Source organism: Lepus europaeus, unplaced genomic scaffold (assembly GCF_033115175.1).
Source record: "Lepus europaeus isolate LE1 unplaced genomic scaffold, mLepTim1.pri SCAFFOLD_29, whole genome shotgun sequence".
Classification (NCBI taxonomy): Eukaryota; Metazoa; Chordata; class Mammalia; order Lagomorpha; family Leporidae; genus Lepus; species Lepus europaeus.
Window position 1 is genome coordinate 2,844,692 of NW_026909167.1, and position 18,087 is coordinate 2,862,778.

Genomic DNA, 18,087 nt, shown 5'->3' on the forward strand with positions numbered 1-18,087 from the left:
CACCATTCAAACACAAAAGGGCTTGGGCTCTCTTTCTGTTTCTCTGACCATTTCAGTTACTCAAGTGTATATAAATCCTCACAGTTCATGTGAATGCAAATTCTGTCATTTAGGGTTAGAAGTAAGTGTAGGGCTAGATATAGGATAAGTATTAGGGTTATTATTAGGACTAGGATGAGAGTTAGGACTGGTGTTAAGGTTTAGAATGAACGTTATTATTAAGGCTATTGTTAGAGTTGGGGTTAGGGTAAGATTTAGAGTTAGGTTTATGTTTAGTGTCGGTGCTAGTATTAGGCTTATGGCAAGAGTCAGGGCTAGTTTTAGGATTAGGGTTCTGTTAAGTTTAGGCTTAGGTCTGGGTTAGATTAAAAGCCATTGTTAGGGTTATGGTTAGGGCTAGGCTTAGGGTTAGGGCTAGACATAGAGTTATGTTTAGCTTTAGGGTTAGAATAAGGATTAGGTCTAGGACTAGTGTTATATTTAGGATTAGATTTGTGATTACAGTTATAGATAGGGTTGACTATTGTTAGGCCTAGGGATAGAGCTAGGATTAGGGATAAGTTTAGGTGTAGGGCTAGGGATAGAGTTAGAGCTGTGGTTTTATATACATTATATATATAATATATACAATATATATATGGTTATAAATGTATATGGTTATATATCTATATATAATATATAGAGAGAGCTCTGGTTATATATAATATAAAGTTGTAGTTGAAGTTAGGGTCATCATCACTAGGATGAGGCTTAGTCTTTGGTTAGCATGATGGTTAGTTTAAGGCTAGTGTTAGATATAGCATTAAAGTTAGCTTCAGGACTATGTTTAAGTTCACACTGAATGCTAGTTTGTTTTATGGTTAGGCCAAGCAGAAAGATAGGATTAGTGTTGGGGTGAGATTTAAAATTAGTTTAAGATTAGGGTTATATTTAGTACTATGGTAAATTTTAGAGTTAGAGCCAGAGTTAGGACTATGGTTAGAGCTAGTGTGATAGTTAAAGTTAGGACTATGGATAGGTTTTAGGCCAGGGTTAGGGTTAGGGTTAAGGCAGGGTTAGGTTTAAGTTTTGGTATTAGTGTTACGGTTAGAGGTGGGGCTCATATTAGGATTAAGGTTAATGCTTGAGTTATTAAGGCTAACTTTAGGGATAGGATTAGAGTTTAGATTGGGTTAAAGCACCATGTTAGGATACAGTTAGGATTTTGGCTAAGTATAGAATTAAGGTAAGGTTATGGTTAAGATGAGGGCCAAGTTTAGGGTTAATGCTTTGTCTAGGGATAGACCTAGTATTAGGCTTCAGAATTGGTTTAGATCTAGGATTAGGTTTAGGGTTAGGGCTAGGACTAAGACTAAGGCTAGGGCTAGGGCCAAGGTAAGGATTAGGGCTTGGACTAATGTTATAATTTGGTTTATTTTTATAAAATGAAAAGCAATAAAGACATAGTAATATGAATACCAATCATATTTTTAAAAATTCCTCCTAATAAATCTCATGTTGATTCTAAAACTGAGGTGAAAGACTGGAATTTAGGTGGATCTACAGAACATGGACACAGAGACAGACCATATCATCCCAAACTGGCTACTGCCTAAAAATAGGTGTTCAATTCCAAGTTTTAAAGGACATTTTAAAACTAACCAATGGCAGAGACATCTACGTTAACATATCCCAACTATAATTAAACTAAGGAGAGAATTACTTGGTTACTTCCCAAGAATCTTTAGTCAACTGATTTTAGTTGATCTTTCTTAATATTTGTTTTTCATTATGGTAGTTCAGTTATTTCCTTATGAACAATAAAACATTTGTTGAACCAGATAAACTAGAAAAGATAATATAAGGGCAGTTCAAAAGGTTTGCAGAAAATGGAGTTAAAAGTTATTTATTTTGTGAATTTTTCAATGTATGCAGTTTTCTCAAAATAAACATGTCCATGAACTTTTTGAAGCATCCTCATGCATCTTAAGATACTCTTCCAGAATGATATGTCGACTCCACTGACTTATGTTACACATCCACATGAGTGGAGATGCAATCTCTAGGTTGTATCATCTTGATGTTTCTGTATGCCTTATACCACACAAAGAAGATCCCTGTCCGTCTCTGACAGGATAATATTGATCTTATTCTCCAAGTGGGCACCCAGAATATCACAAAGGTCAGTAGGAAAGCCTCATTCAGTATTACTGTGTTCAAAGAGGATGGCATTTATTCCTTAGGAAGTAGCATCCAGACCATCATAATGGGACATTCCACCTGTTGAGGTACAGGTCTGCTTCCACACCCTGCTCTCAGAACCAGCACACAGGGCCAACGCTTTGACTCATGATGCTAAGGTCCTTCCTACCCCAAGAGCTACTAAGTAAATATGAATTAGTTTGAGGTGTCTTTTGATTCACTCAATCATGGTTGCCAGGGCAACAGATTCATCCAGGGTGCATGATTGACCCATTCCAGTATGTAGAGCAAAGGCTTCTGCTGTGAAAGAATTTCAGTTCTCTGGTAAAGTTATCTGTTTTGAGAGAGCTGAGCCACCACCTGTATCAAAGTCTTCTCTGTACAATCCAGGCTGATCCTTATTTTTCTCTTCATCAATCCTAGCAGAAAAAGAAGTGACAGGAACACCTTCAACTTCTCTCACTGCAGACACAACTTTATCCATATCTTGGGTATGCTTAATGTTGAATTGTACTCAGTGGTACCCTCTATAGGATAGCCATGAGTTTTGGAAGGATATATATGCCTCGATGTGCAGGCTCTAAGCCCTTTGGAAAACCACTTTTTCAATCCCTGGGGTGCAGCATCATAGGCTGTGTGAAGAGAGTAGATGCCAACTGTGATCTCCAAAGCCCAGAACACCAGGTGCTCCTTTCAGGACATCCAGGTAATATGCTTTATGTGTAGGAAAATAAGTGGAATGTAGGAAAAGATGAGACCTGCCTTCTTATGCAGAGCCTCCTCCATCACCTTCTCAGTCAAGTCATTGGTCAGGAAGAATGTATTTATAGTTTTTGGTGGGCTTGGTTCCACCAGCAATCCAATATTGTCCCAACTCTCAGCAGACGACAGGGATGTAAAGTCATTCAAGGAGGAAATGAGTCTTCAGACCCATGAAGGAACAGGAAGAATTGCAGTTCAGAGATTACATAAACCAGACTGTCATGGGGACCAGGCATTAGCAAGATGAGAGAAACTCGTGTCCATATTGGTCACTTTTTTTTTCCTCTCTCTCTCTCTTCTAGTTAGCCTGGTGAACTTTTCCCCACGGAGTTTCAAGCCTCGTTCCCTCTAGTCTCCTCTTTCTGCTTGCCCGCCAGTGTCTCAAGCTATTGAGGTTCGGCTCACCTCGTGTTCCAGCGCTGGTGCATTGATTCTGCCGCTGGTGTCCCGAACTTGGGCTCCCACGCTCTCCACGCAGGTCCACTGTGAATCACTAGTTCTGGAAGAGTTTCCTCTGCTGTTTTTTCCCCTACACTTCATTGAACCTGCAGTATCTCCACTTTTATTAAGCTGTCCTTTCCCGGACTATCAGTGTGCTCCCTTCCTATTCCGCCATCTTGCCGCTCTCCACCTCACAATGTTTTTGGAAAGACATTCTTGAAAGGGCACTCACAATTTATTAATTGGTAAAGATTAAACACAACTTGGTTTCATGAAGACATTCATTTGCTACTGATTTTGTAAAAAGAAATAAAGTTAGTAAAGATAACATAATTTTAAGAATTTTTATCCAAATAAATTACAGAATTCCAAAGAAAGATCATGTGTCACTAACAAATGAACAATTGAAAAATAATTCAATGATATTAACTATGTTCCTCTTAATACAGGGATACTCTTGGGATGCCATGTTAGCATTTTTCAATAGAGTATCTCCAGATTTTATATACCTAAAATTCCATAAAAAGCATGCATGTTGGAAGATTCCAAGATGGTGGAATAGGGAAGCACATATACTAGTGGTAACTAGTTTCAAAAAATGTTGGAAGCACATTATTGAGGAAGAGTTTGAGAAAACTGTGGTGGAAATTCTACAGGAGAGAAATGCCATGGATCTGTGTGGAAGATGCAGACATGCAGCATGAACACAGACACAACAGGATGCCAGCAGCCAAGAGGAGGAGAAAGCACCAGCTTTGGAGAGTGAGGTGAGATCAGACTGCAGCAACCCATACCACTGGTGATATAGACATAGGGAGACTTTGACGTGAGTCTGGCCTGGAGCTCTGAGGGGGAAAGTGTACCCACTGACCCAGTAAAAAACAAGGGGGGCATGTTTCTCTCACTACATTCACTAAACAATGGTGCCCAATAATCAGTTGAGAGAAGGTGGGCACCATTTTGGACAGAAACAGAAGATGCAGAAGCTCTTGTGCACATGCTCAGCACCTGGCTGAGACAAGATGCCATCTTCTAACAGTACCAGTGGCAGCAGCTTGAATGCATGCAACTTGCAACTGATGGGGAGAATTGGAAGCATTTGGTTGGTGGCTATTGTGCATGTGTGTGATCCAGAGATTCTAACAGAAGGAAAACTCCATGTTTCCCATTGACTTTGAGTCTGGCTGGGCAAATTGACTAGAGTCTGTGCACCCACATATTACTGAGGTCCCCGCAATCTCTCAGTGCTCAAACTGTCGAGGCTCTGGGAATGTCTCTGCCTCTCTGTGAATGAGACAGTCTAGCAAGGTGGATCAAATCCTCTGCACCCATTGACAGTGGGAGTCCTGTGTGCTGAGACTGTGGAAACTCTGACTGCATAAGAAGGCACAGGATATAGCTGGTTCTCTGGACAACCAATGTGAGCTTCTCTACAGGCACTTATCAAAAGAGAAAATTTTAGAAACCACAGGCAAGTGAAAAATGCTCAATATCCCTAGTCACCAGAGAAATACAAATCACAATCACAGTGAGGTTTGACCTCACCCCTGTCAGAGTGGCTCTCAAACAGAAATCAACAATCAACAAATGCTGGCCAGAATGTGGGGAAAAGGCATCTTAATCCACTATTGGTGGGAAAATAAACTAGCACAGCTATTGTGGAAGACGTATGGAGACACCTCAGAAACTTGAACGTAGATATACCATATGACTCCGCAATCTTAATCCTGGGAATTAATCTAAGTGAAATGAAATAGGCATATAAGGGGCCAGCGCTGTGGTGCAGTAGGTTAATGCCCTGGCCTGAAGTGCTGGCATCCCATATGGGCACCAGTTCTAGTCTTGCCTGCTCCTCTTCCGATCCAGCTCTCTGCTATAGCCTGGGATAGCAGTGGAAGATGTCCCAAGTCCTTGGGCCCCTGCACCACATGGGAGACCTGGAGGAAGCTCCTGGCTTCTGGCTTCATATCAGTGCAGCTCTGGCCATTGCAGTCATCTGGGGAGCGAACCAGCAGGTAGAAGACCTCTCTCTCTGTCTCTACCTCTCTCTGTAACTCTGTATTTCAAATATTTAAATCTTAAAAAAAGAAATAGGCATATGAAGGAGCTTTCTGTATCCTCATGTTCATTGAGCTCAATTAACAATAGCTAAGATATGGATTCAACCTAGATGTCCATCAACTGATGACTGGATAAAAAAAAATGTATATATATATATATATATATATATAAATGTATATATATATATACATACTTATATATGTATTTATAATAAACAACTACTCAGCTATAAAATATAATGAAATCCTTTGTTTTGCAACAAAATGAATACAATTGAAAACCATTAAATTTAGTGAAATAAGCCAATCCCAAAAAGACAAACACCTTATGTTCTCCTTGATCTGTGGTAACTAATAGAGCAGCAAAAATGGAATGTATAAGAGTGAAATTGACATTTTGAGAGTTTATGATTTTTTAAAGCCCTTGTCTCTACTGCTGAACAACAGTGCTGTACTCTTTACTAAGTATAGGGTGAATCTTAAGAGTAAAAAGTCCACTGAAAGTAGATCAGTGTAGGAAGTAGGGCTGACACTGTGGAGTAGTGGGGAGAACTGTGCCCAGTTTCAGTCCCAGAGGCTCCACTTCCAATCCAGCTCACTGCTAATGTGTCTGGGAAAGATCAGATCACTCAGGGGCTTGAGCCCCTGCAACCACATGGGAAACTTAGAAGAAGCTCCTGGCTCCTGGCTTTGGACCAGCCCATCTCCAGCCATCGCAGCCATGTGGGGACTAAACCAGTGGATGGAAAATCTTTCTCTGTCTCTTCCTTCCTTTCTCTTTGTAACTTTGCCTTTCAAATAAAAAAATGAATAGATATTTAAGGAAAAATAAGACAGGGAATTAGAGAGAAAGGATGAGTGAGAATGTGTGGGTGGGAGAGAGGATAAGATGGGAAGTATCACTATGTTCCTAAATCTGTATATATGAAATATGTGAAATCTGTTTACCTTAAATTAAAAAAATTAAAAACTGACATTTAATTTCAATAGCTGTGAAATAGAATAACTACAATAAAAAATTCTACTTGTAGGCCAAATAAATTTGAATAGTAATAAAAATGCAATATAATTTTTAAAATGGTCTGACTTTAACATGTATCATCCCAGATGATGTATTGGAAACCTAATACCTGGGACTGGTGCTGTGGCACTGTGGGCTGAGCCTCTGCCTGTGGTGCTAGCATCCCATATGTTACCAGTTCATGTTCTGGCTGATCCTCTTCCAATCTAGCTCTCTGCCACCTGAGAAAGCAGTGGAGAATGACCCAAGTGCTTTGACCCCTACATTGATATAGGAGACCTGGAGGAAGCTCCTAGCTCCCAGGTTCAGACTGGCCAAGCTCCAGCCATTGTTGCCATTTGAGGAGTGAACCATCAAATGGAAGATCTTTCTCTCTATCTCTCCCTCTCTCTGTCTGTAGCTCTACCTCTCAAATAAACAAAATCTTAAAAAAAATCCCCAAGACAATAGTTTCAACCCTCAGGAATAGATTGACACCAATTTTAAAAGGACCTTGAGGTGATAAGTTTTATCTCTTACACTCTCTCACCATGTAATGAATTCTGCCAAGTTAAGTTACAGGAATATGGCCCTCTCCTGATGGGGCCTCTTGATCATTGACTTCTCATATGACTGCAAGATACACTTTTTCTTTATAAATTACACATTGTACACCGGTTTCGTAACAATACAAAATAGACTAAGACTGAAAATAGATCAATACATATTTTCTCATCTTCAGGAAAGAGAGAAGGAAAATGGAGAGGTAGCATGTGGCTTAGCAGGTTAAACTGCTGCCTGGAGTGCTGGCATCCTATTTGGGCACTGATTCTAGTCCTGGCTTGGTTTACTTCTGATCACTCCTTATTAATATACCTGGAAAAGCAACAAAAGATGCCCTAAGTACTTGAGAGTGTGCACTCATGTGGGAGAATTGCATGAAGATCCTGACTCCTGGCTTCAGCTTGACCCAGTCCTGGACATAGCAGCCATTGGTGAGTGAACCAATGGATGGAATATTCTCATTCTCTCTCTCTGTCTCTCTCTCTCTCTCCCACTTCCTCCCTCTCTCTCTCTCTCCTTGTCTCCTCCCCTCTCTCTGTAATACTGCCTATTAAATAAATAAACCTTTAAAACAAAACAGAATACTAGCTTCTGGAGGATATCGTGTTAATTTAAAAAAAGAGAAGGAAAAGCACAGAACTTTAGAAAACCATGAGACTATTAAGTTTTTTATTTTAAAAAATTTTTTTGACAGGCAGAGTGGAGAGTGAGAGAGAGAGAGACAGAGAGAAAGGTCTTCCTTTTTGCCATTGGTTCACCCTCCAATGGCTGCCATGGCTGGCGCGCTGCGGCCGGCTCACTGCGCTGATCCGATGGCAAGAACCAGGTGCTTCTCCTGGTCTCCCATGGGGTGCAGGGCCCAAGCACTTGGGCCATCCTCCACTGCACTCCCTGGCCACAGCAGAGAGCTGGCCTGGAAGAGGGGCAACCGGGACAGAATCTGGCACCCTGACTGGGACTAGTACCCGGTGTGCCGGCGCCACAAGGCGGAGGATTAGCCTAGTGAGCCGCGGCGCCGGCCTTATTTTTAAAATTTTTAAAGATTTATTTATTTATTTATTTGAAAGAGTTACACAGAGAAAGAAGGAGTGGCAGAGAGAGGGGGGTCTTCTATCCACTGGTTCACTCCCCATCTGGCTGCAACAGCTGGAGCTGCACTTATTTGAAGCCAGGAGCCAGGAGCTTCTTCCAGGTTTCCCAAGCAGGTGCAGGAGCCCAAGGACTTGGGCCATCTTCTATTGCTTTCCTAGGTCATAGAGAGAGCTGAATTGGAAGTGGAGCAGCTGAGACTTGAACCAGTGTCCATATGGATGCCAGCACTGCCAGCAACAGGCTTACCAGTTATGCCACAGCACCGGCCCCATTTTTTTTTAAATTTAGTTCATGTCTATTTTCTAATGAGAATAGGGAAGGATTTTTTAAATATTTATTTATTTGAAAGGCAGATTTACAGAGAGGCGGAAGGAGAGAGAGAGAGAGAGAGAGAGAGAGAGAGAGAGTGAGAGAGTCTTCCATCCACTGGTTCACTCCCCAAATGGCTACAAACAGCCAGAGCTGAGATAATCTGAAGCCAGGATCCAGAGCTTCTCCTGGGCCTCTCATGTGATTGCAGCGTCTCAAGGACTAGGATCATCTTCCACTGCTTTCCAAGGCCATAGCAGAAAGCTGTATGGGAAGTGAAGCAGGCAGGACTTCAACAAGCATCTACATAGGATTCCAGCACTGCAGGCAGCGGCTTTATCCACTTTGCCACAGTGCCAGGCCCATGAGATTTAGCAACCAACATAAAAAGCATACTTCAAAGAGTTTGCAGAAAGTTGAATTAAAAATAAGAGAAGACTGAAAATAAGCTTAAGAATAATTAAGTAATCACCTTACTGGAGAAAAATTAATTTTCTTTGATCTTGGAAATATATAGATGTACTTATGATCATAACTGGAAGAGAAGATGAATGGAGAGAGTTGTGATTGGGTTCACCCTTCGATTCCAATGTGCAAAATAAAATTATAATTGTTAATGAATTGGAAGTGGAGTAGCCAGGACTTGAACTGGTTCCCATATGGGATGCTGGCACTGCAGGCAGTGGCTTTACCCACTATGCCACAGTGCCAGCCCCTATGTATAAATCTTATGGCATCAGTAGAGACATTATGTAATATTATCTATTCCACATGAACAGGGAATGGTGATCTGAATATGTGAAAATACTCAATCCATGCATGATTATATAAAGTATTCATGGTCAAAAATTGTGTAACTTTTAGATATAGAAAGATACACATATTAAGTGATTTTGTAAAGATGAGTTTAGTTATACCAGTATAAATACACTAGTCATATGCTCTGTCAGAAGCAGCCACAGGATCTGCAAATATTTGGAGTTATCAAGCTTACATCCTTAACCAGAAGATGTGGTGAATGAGAATTTAGAGTCTTTTTTAATGTATGATTAAATGAATAACTACAGTGAACTGGAAAATATGAATAAGAGGTTGGTGTTATTGGAAGTGGGTCCAATAGAGGGGGAATCCCCTTGCAGTACTATAAATGAGTCATATAGAACAATAGTGCAAATAAGCTAGAAGGTGATACTCCAGATAAAATTTGCATCTGATACGTACCACTAAAGATGTACATGTTTAGGATTCTGAGCTTTGAAAAGAAGTACATATGAATGCAAATTCTTGCCATGTTATATTTTGCAAGGCAATTTTGTTATATTACTAAAACTTTGACCTACATTTCTCCTCACACGGAATCAGGAATTCAATCTATAAGTAGAGGTGTACTTCAAAGATTAAATAAGAAAAAATATACAAAACCCCATGGATATGCTTTTAACTAAACAACATTTGAAAAACTTGTTCTCTTGCTATGGATCATGGACTCCAAATCCCATTAAGTTGGCAGGTACCAATGCCATCTTACTAGTCAAAATGATCAGTTTAAGTTCATAATTGATCATAAAGATAGGATTAAGTGTCAAAGAGATTACATAAATAAGATCAGTGCCTGATAATAATAATTGATAGAATTAAAAAGCAGAGAATGATCCAACATGGGAAGTAGGATACACAGCAGACTCATAGAATTACAAATGCCCTAAACAGCGCTCTGGCCTCAGAATCAGCCCTTAAGGCATTCAGATCTTGCTAAAAAGCCCATGAGAGTTTCTCAGGCATGGAAAGCCAAGACACTGGCAAAAAATGACCTAAATGAAAGATCTCTGTGAGTGAGATCCTGGTGGAAAGAAGGGGCCATCAAAGAAGGAGGTACCTTTCTCTGAAGGGAGGAGAGAACTTCCAGTTTGATTTTGGCCTTGTCTAAATAAGGTCAGAGTTTGTGAACTCAAGAGACTTCCATAGCTTTGGCAGCTCATGACAAGAGCCTCGGGTGATCACTGACATCATAAATGCGAGTGTCAATTGTTAAATCAACAACAGGAGTCACTGTGCACTTGCTCCCCATGTAGGACCTCTGTCATTAATGTGTTGTACTATGAGAATTAACTGTAAAAGTAATCTTCAAACAGTGCTTTATACTCTCCCTGTCTCCCTCTCTCCCCTTCTCCCTCCCTCTCTTCTGGAAAGTCTGACTTTCAGATAAGTAAATCAATAATTTTTAAAAAATAAACTAAGAAAGCAGAACAGATTCAAGAAAAATACAAATAAATATTTTAATAAGGACACCAGAACAGACTATAAATGTGCTACTACTGTACTTTTGTCACTATGATGTACTAAAAGAAAAATAATTAATGTATATATTTTTTGACAGGCAGAGTGGACAGTGGGAGAGAGAGACAGAGAGAAAGGTCTTCCTTCTCCATTGGTTCACCCTCCAATGGCTGCTGTGGCCGGTGCACTGTAGCCCGCACACCTCGCTGATCTGAAGCCAGGAGCAAGGTGCTTCTCCTGGTCTCCCATGTGGGTGCAGGGCCCCAGGAATTGGGCCATTCTCCACTGCACTCCCAGGCCACAGTAGAGAGCTGAACAGGAAGAAGAGTGACCGGGACAGAATCTGGTGCCCCATCTAGGACTAGAACCCAGTGTGCCAGCGCCGCAGGCGGAAGATTAGCCTATTAAGCTGTGGCGCCAACCAATGTATATTATCATGTACTAATTTGAATGATTAATTATTGGTAATTAGAATTTAGTTTTAAATAAAAATATTTCAAGTGACAATATTCATCAGCCTAGTAGAAAAAGGTTGAAACAGGCTGGCACCACAGCTCACTAGGCTAATCCTCCACCTGCGGCCCTGGCACTCTGCATTCTAGTTCTGGTTGGGGTGCCAGTTCTGTCCCGGTTGCTCCTCTTCCAGTCCAGCTCTCTGCTGTGGCCCAGGAAGGCAGTGGAGGATGGCCCAAGTCCTTGGGCCCTGCACCCGCATGGGAGACCAGGAGGAAGCAACTGGCTCCTGGCTTTGGATCGGTGCAACACTGGCCATAGTGGCCATTTAGAGGGTGAACCAATGGAAGGAAGACCTTTCTCTCTGTCTCTCTAACTAACTCTGCCTGTAAAAAAAAGGTTGAAACAAAGCACTCTCTCTTAATCTCACAAAGTCATGTGAATAGAAGGCATATCTGATTTATTCTAATAGGTCTTCCTAAAATTCACAATTTTTTTTCTGACAACAGTGAATTTGGATCATCATAGAAAATTCTTTGAAGGCTCTTGTTAAATGTGTTCCTCTCTGAGAAAGTAAATTTTACTGGATGAATCTACAAGAGGTAAATTTTTGATTTATAGAACATTGGAAAACCAATATACTTAGTCTCCAATTTCTGATTTACTTTATAGAACAGAAATTACACATATAAATTTCACCTTATCTATTTTTTTAAATTTTTACTTATTTATTTGACAGTCAGGAGAGAGACAGAGAAGTCTTCCTGGTTCACTCCCAAATGGCCACAATGGTCAGAGCTGGGCCAATCCAAAGCCAGGAGCCAGAGATTTTTCTGGGTCTCTCACATAGGTGCAGGGGTCCAAGCACTTGGGCCACCATCCTCTGCTTTCCCAGGTCATTATCACAGAGCTGGATTGGAAATGGAGCAGCTGAGACATGAACTGGCACCTGTATGGGATACCAGTGCCACAGGCAGAGGCTTAATGACTATGGCACGCACCGCTTCCCACTTTATCTAAATTTACAGTAAACCCATGAGTTGTACCACAACACAATTTTCCTTCCTTCCTTCCCTCCTTCTCTCCTTCCCTTGTTCCTTCCTTCCTTTCTTCCTTCCTTCCTTCTTTTCTTTTTCTTTCTTTCTTCTCTCTTTTCCTTTCTTTCTATTTCTTTTTCTTTCTTTCTTTTTCTTTCTTCCTTTTTGTTAATTTTTCTGTGTCATGAAGCTTGCACATTGCATCTAGGGACATGGACCAGGGAGAGAGGCTTATGATTACTGTGTGCAAATACTCTCCTCTTGAGGGTCAAAGCATCTAACAAAGTAGCTCTCCTAGATTAAGTCCTCAAGTGCCTCTCTCAATAATAAGCGAGAGAAGGTGTGCTAACTGAAGAACATCTTTGGTTTAATTAACTCTAGGAGGTCTGAGTGTTGCTGGGGTCCTCATTGGGCTATAATAATGGGTCATGAATCATTTGAGTGTGACTGTTCACCACATGAATCACTGATGCTGAAAGTTTCCTCTTATCTCTTCCAGCAAGAATCCTTAATGGCCCACACTGCTGCTGGTGCTGTAGAAACTTACAGTGTTGAAGGTGTAGTCCAAAATGGAGGCTGTCATGATGAAATTCTCTGAGTACACTATTTTAATATCAGGCAGTGGGTTAATGCCCTGGCCTGAAGTGCCAGCATCACTTATGTGTGCCACTTCAAGACCAGGCTGCACCACTTTTGATTCAGCTCCTGGCTCTTGGCTTCCAATTGGCACAGCTCTGGCCATTATGGCCAATTAGGGAGTGAACCATTAGATGAAAGACCTCTCTCTGCCTCTCCTCTCTCTGTGTTACTCTGACTTTTGAATAAATATATCTTTTTTTAAAAAAGTTATTTGGCATATCACCTTTACTATAAAAATCACATCTGAGCAAGGTTTCGGCTCTGGATGCAACAGACTGTCACTGGCTAAGTGATAGTTACAGTGTACTGACCTCTTCCAGATGGCAGCAGAACCCACAAGCACAGCCCCTTCTCTGTGATGACACCACTCCACATGCCCACTGCTCTCCTGCATGCTGCTCTTGAGCTCTAGCCTTTTAGTTTGCAACCAACCAACCACAGTTGGCTCTAATTACACACATCATGCTGCAAATATCACATGTTTGAGAGAGGACTTACTGTCACAGACCCACTGGTGTTTGGGGACAGGGATGGCTGAGCACACCCTGGCATCTGCTACTAAGAAATGACACAAAGGGCCCCAGATCTCAGAACTTATTCTTTGAGTGTTTACAGCATCTCTTGGTTTGGTTTGGAGAGGTCAATTATTTCTGAGTTTTTGGTCCAGCAGTCTGACAGCTACCAAGAAATTAATTCTCCCATTCCTTAATCAGGCATTTGAAACTTATTAGCAATATGTGTATTTCTTCATCTTTGAATAATGACTACTTCTCTGAAGAAAACAATGAGAGACACCAGGCAGGTTTTCTCTGGTAGGGTAAATCACACTTAGTAATATATGATTCAAATTAGTAGATCATTTTCCATTTTGACTTAAAGATCCTACCAGTTCCTGCTTACTACGTTGTCTTCAGAACTCTTTCACATTAAATATGACTAATATGCATTTCCATATTTTGAAAGAGAGTATACAAACATCTCACAGCTTTTAATAAAACTTTCCTTTTCCCTTTTGCAGCAAATAGGCAAAGCCAGTTCAACACACCAGTATGAGAGGGGGAAAAAAAAAACTCAACAAATTAAAATAACATTCAAACCACAGCATTAAGTATGTCTACATCCAGCTCAACATCAACATTTATAATATATCAATAATTTTATCAGATTTTCTCTGTAGGGAACCTTTTTTTAATATGTTCAGATTATTTACAACTGTACAAGCAAAGCACACTCCCAAAGTGCACATATCTAATACAGTACCAACTATTTGCATTTACAGGATTTTTCAACAATCAGAAAAAAGATCACCTGTTTAAGATCCTTAAGGTATATTACAAAAACTGCTGCTAGTTCTTGTACTATGGTATGCTTACTCAGTAAAACTAGTGACAAAATACACACACAGAAACTGAGTAATTATGATCCACTCATGTCAACCTGGGGTGTCTCCATGAACTCTTAGCTGTCTTATACAAAAGTTAAAGCAAAGTCATTTTCAAGTTTAAATGCAATTCAAGCCTTTAAATATTGGATGAAAATATTTTTTTTAAAAAAAACCTCAGTCTTGTTAAATAACATTTTATGGAATAAACTGTATGGTTACATGTAGCAGGAAATATTTTAATGTCTGCTGCTTAGAATAATTAAAGAAAAATGTTGGGGGCCAGCACCGTGGCTCACTTGGTTAATCCTCCACCTGCAGTGCTGGCACCCCATATGGGTGCCGGGTTCTAGTCCCAGTTGCTCCTCTTCCAGTCCAGCTCTCTGCTGTGGCCCAGGAAGGCAGTGGAGGATGGCCCACGTACTTGGGCCCCTGCACCCACATTGGAGACCAGGAGGAGGCACCAGGCTCCTGGCTTCAGGTCGGCATAGCTCTGGTCATGGTGGCCATTTGGGGGATGAACCAATGGAAGGAAGACATTTCTCTCTGTCTCTCTCTTTCACTATATAACTCTATCTGTCAAATAAATAAAGAGAATAATTTTAGGCATTTTAAGACAAAATAATTTATATTTAAATTTATTATAAACTTGATAACTTTAGTGCTTCCTTGTTCAGAAGTACAACACTTTTAGAAGTGAATCAATGAGACCCTCATCTTGGAGGTAAAAAGAGCAACAATTTTTGTCCTCCACCAGCCAAAGAGGGGAATAAAACTACAAACACTACTCTCACACATAACTTTTAAATCCATGTGCTGATGCAGAGGTTCAGGAAGACATTGTCATGGAGTTAAGATGAGAACTCTTCTGAAAGAGTGCCTGGGGGTTGGGGGAACATGGACAGAAATGTGCATGGAGCAGGTGCACTAGGCCAAGAGCCAGAGCAGCCAGCTCACAGGGATCCAAACCATTTCATGATACAACATACTGGCAGCATGTCAGTGGCCAAAAAAGTATATTTTCATTTAGGTTCTATTCACTTGTTTTGAATTGATTTTAGGTAATAGCCACTTGCAATTGAGGGGAGAAGCTGGCTACTTGCTGACAGGATGTCAAAACTCAAAGCTTTCAGGTTTCTCTAGGGTGTTCTCTGCAGATTATTTCTGCCCACTGGATCAAAAAAGGCCTATATGTACATTTATATGTATTTTTAAATGCTAGAATTATTTGTTAACAGTTTAGATGAAAGCACAGCTCCCATGCCAGTATGTCAGCGACCTGACACTGCCAACCCCCTTCCACCTTGAGGCTAAGGCCACCCTTGACAGCCCTCATACATCTGCTGGGGCATCTGAGATACGCACTTGTAGATCAATATTATTTAAAAAAATAAAGTAGTATAGTTCCCTTAATTTAGAAAAATTTACTATATATAGCTTGCATTCAGAACCACACAGAGGCTTAACAGAAAACACCAATCTGTTGGGATAAATGCATTTTCTATCCTAAAAAATCAGACTTAAACATCACCTCTAGTTAAGCACCAATGAAAAATAAGGTTTCTATTAATTAAATCCTGAAAAATAGTTTTTTTAGAGGGGGAGAATCTGACTCACAGAAGAAAAAATAACTTGCAGGCATTCCATGGGGCTCACAGATACTGCAACTGCCCAACCAGCCACTCATCCTCATACTGAGTGGGAAAAGTGTTTCATTTGTGGCTAACACAGCTCTTTGCAACCCCTCCCAGACATAGAATTTTTACTGATGAGACTTGGGGGTAGTGTTCTGTCCTCTGTGAAGACACTTTCCAACAGCTGGTGGTGAGGGCCAGTGCCCAGGCTGCTTCCCCTGGTCTTTGGGGACTCTGGGAATGGACTTGAGGACAGGGGGCTCCCTCTATTTCCACACAGGTGCAGAAAGCTTCTTCTCCTCCTTCCTACAACTGCCATCATTTGACTTTTGTTCTTTTGAGGGTTGCAGTGGAGAAGAAGGTGGCTCTCTACTCGTTCTCTGACAAATCTGGGCATTTGCAATTCTGTGGCAGCTCCATGCACCTGCTCTGATTTACACACAGTTGTAGTAAGGACAGAAGGGAGTCTGTCCACACTGAGGGTTTCCCTCTGCTTTTCTGCCACCTTGGGATCCTCAGGTAAATGAGCTAGGGATGGGGATCATTCATACATTGCTGATACAGCACAAGAAGCCAGCGGTGAGGGCTCTCTGGGGACCACTACAGGAATAGTGTTCCTACTTGCATCTGCATGGGGCTTCTTTCCTTTGATAATCCTATTATCAAGCTAGATAGCCTGTTTTCAAACAAGTCCTCTGTCTTCAAATTGCCTCAGCTCCAGGTAATGGGGGGAAGTTGGACAGCCCCAGATCAAAGTTTGTGATGGAGGCTTTGGTCGTGTTGGAGACTGAGTTTGGCTGCTTGTAAACTTTTCCTCCCTTTTCTTCTTATAGCCAAAGGAATTTTTCCTGCTTCTGGGAGGATACTGTATGAGTGAAGTCAGAGGAGAGGCTGCAGGCTTGAAGGTTGGAGATGTAAACCCATGTATAAATCCAGTATTTGGAAATAGTTACCAAGGGTGGATTGAAATAGCTATGCATTAATGACAATGTCTGGGAGCAGTCAGGCTGTACAGAGGAAACTCTTGTTGGGGACTGTATACTGGAGGTAAATAAATGATGTGTAACACTGCTATGTATAAAGGTTCATGTAGAGAGACCTAAATCCATTCTTTGGCAAAAATGGGATTATAGCTATTTCCTTTGCTTTTAGCTGCACTTTAATTGGTTTTCCTTGAAAAGTTTTGACTTTTCGCAGGTATTTTTAAGCCTGTTGTGCATCAACTTCTGCTTCAAATGTAATAAATCAATTATCATTATGGGCAAATTCACAGTTTATAAATTTCAGTAAGTTATTTCCTTTAAATAGTGCTTCTACTTCTTCCACAGGGGTAGATTCAGATATTTCTCGCAATATTACTATGCAATGATTTTGATTTGGCCTTACTTTTTCTGCCTTCTCATCCACCTTAGCACTTCAACAATCAAATCCACACTAGTACTGAGTTTCTTGATATGGTCAAGGTTAGCTACCATTGTAATTTGAGCATACTGATCACTATCCATCTGTGATGTAAGATAGATGGCACTAGCAAGAGTCTCCCTAGATAAACAGAATTCCAATTTTTTTAAGTACTTCTTGAGAATCTTCCTGGCTTTCTGGTTGAGATGCATTTCCTCCTGTTTCACTATTTTCAGGTAGAGATTTGTATTCTGCATGATCCAGAGCCAAAGCATTCATGTCTGTTTTGACTCAGGTAAATCTGGTAATGCTTCATTCTCATGACTTTGTCACCATCACCATTGACATCCAATCCCTGCAGGCTGCAGTCTGCACCATGCCCAGCTGTCTCCTCCCATGCAGCACTCAAACCGACAGCTACACTACTTGCTTCCAAATGTAACATAAGTCCCCCACACTTTCGCATTAGGGTTTAGCTCAGAAACTTTAGTTGTCGGTACCTGACTCAAAGCTGGGATGGAACTTGTTTGAGAAGTGGTTTGAGATATAGGGCCATTCATCAGATGAGAGCTGCCCTTGCCCTCTTGACCTCACTGTGCCTGCAGTTCAGCCACAACTTTAGCGTCCTGACCAGAAGTCATGGGTTCCACTAGGAGAAGTTTAATGTAAACTTCAGGATGCTGCTAGCTTTGCCCGCCTTGCCCAACTAGCCTCTGGGGGACTCCTTGCTGCAGCCCCGGTGCCCGGCGACCACGCGACATGGAGGGAGAGCTGAGGAGGGAGACTAGGAAGAGGCGGCACTGCAGCACCAGGCTGGACGCAGGAAGCAAGGGCCGGCATGGGCCGGGTGCAGTGG

At 41.2% G+C, this 18,087-nt stretch overlaps 2 pseudogenes; both read right to left on the reverse strand.

Moving 5' to 3' along the window:
* Positions 1-2,074: 2,074 nt before the first annotated feature.
* On the reverse strand, positions 2,075-12,759 carry LOC133754753 (NIF3-like protein 1; annotated as a pseudogene).
* Positions 12,760-15,958: 3,199 nt separating this feature from the next.
* On the reverse strand, positions 15,959-17,872 carry LOC133754866 (la-related protein 4B-like; annotated as a pseudogene).
* Between the last annotated feature and the right edge of the window lie 215 nt (positions 17,873-18,087).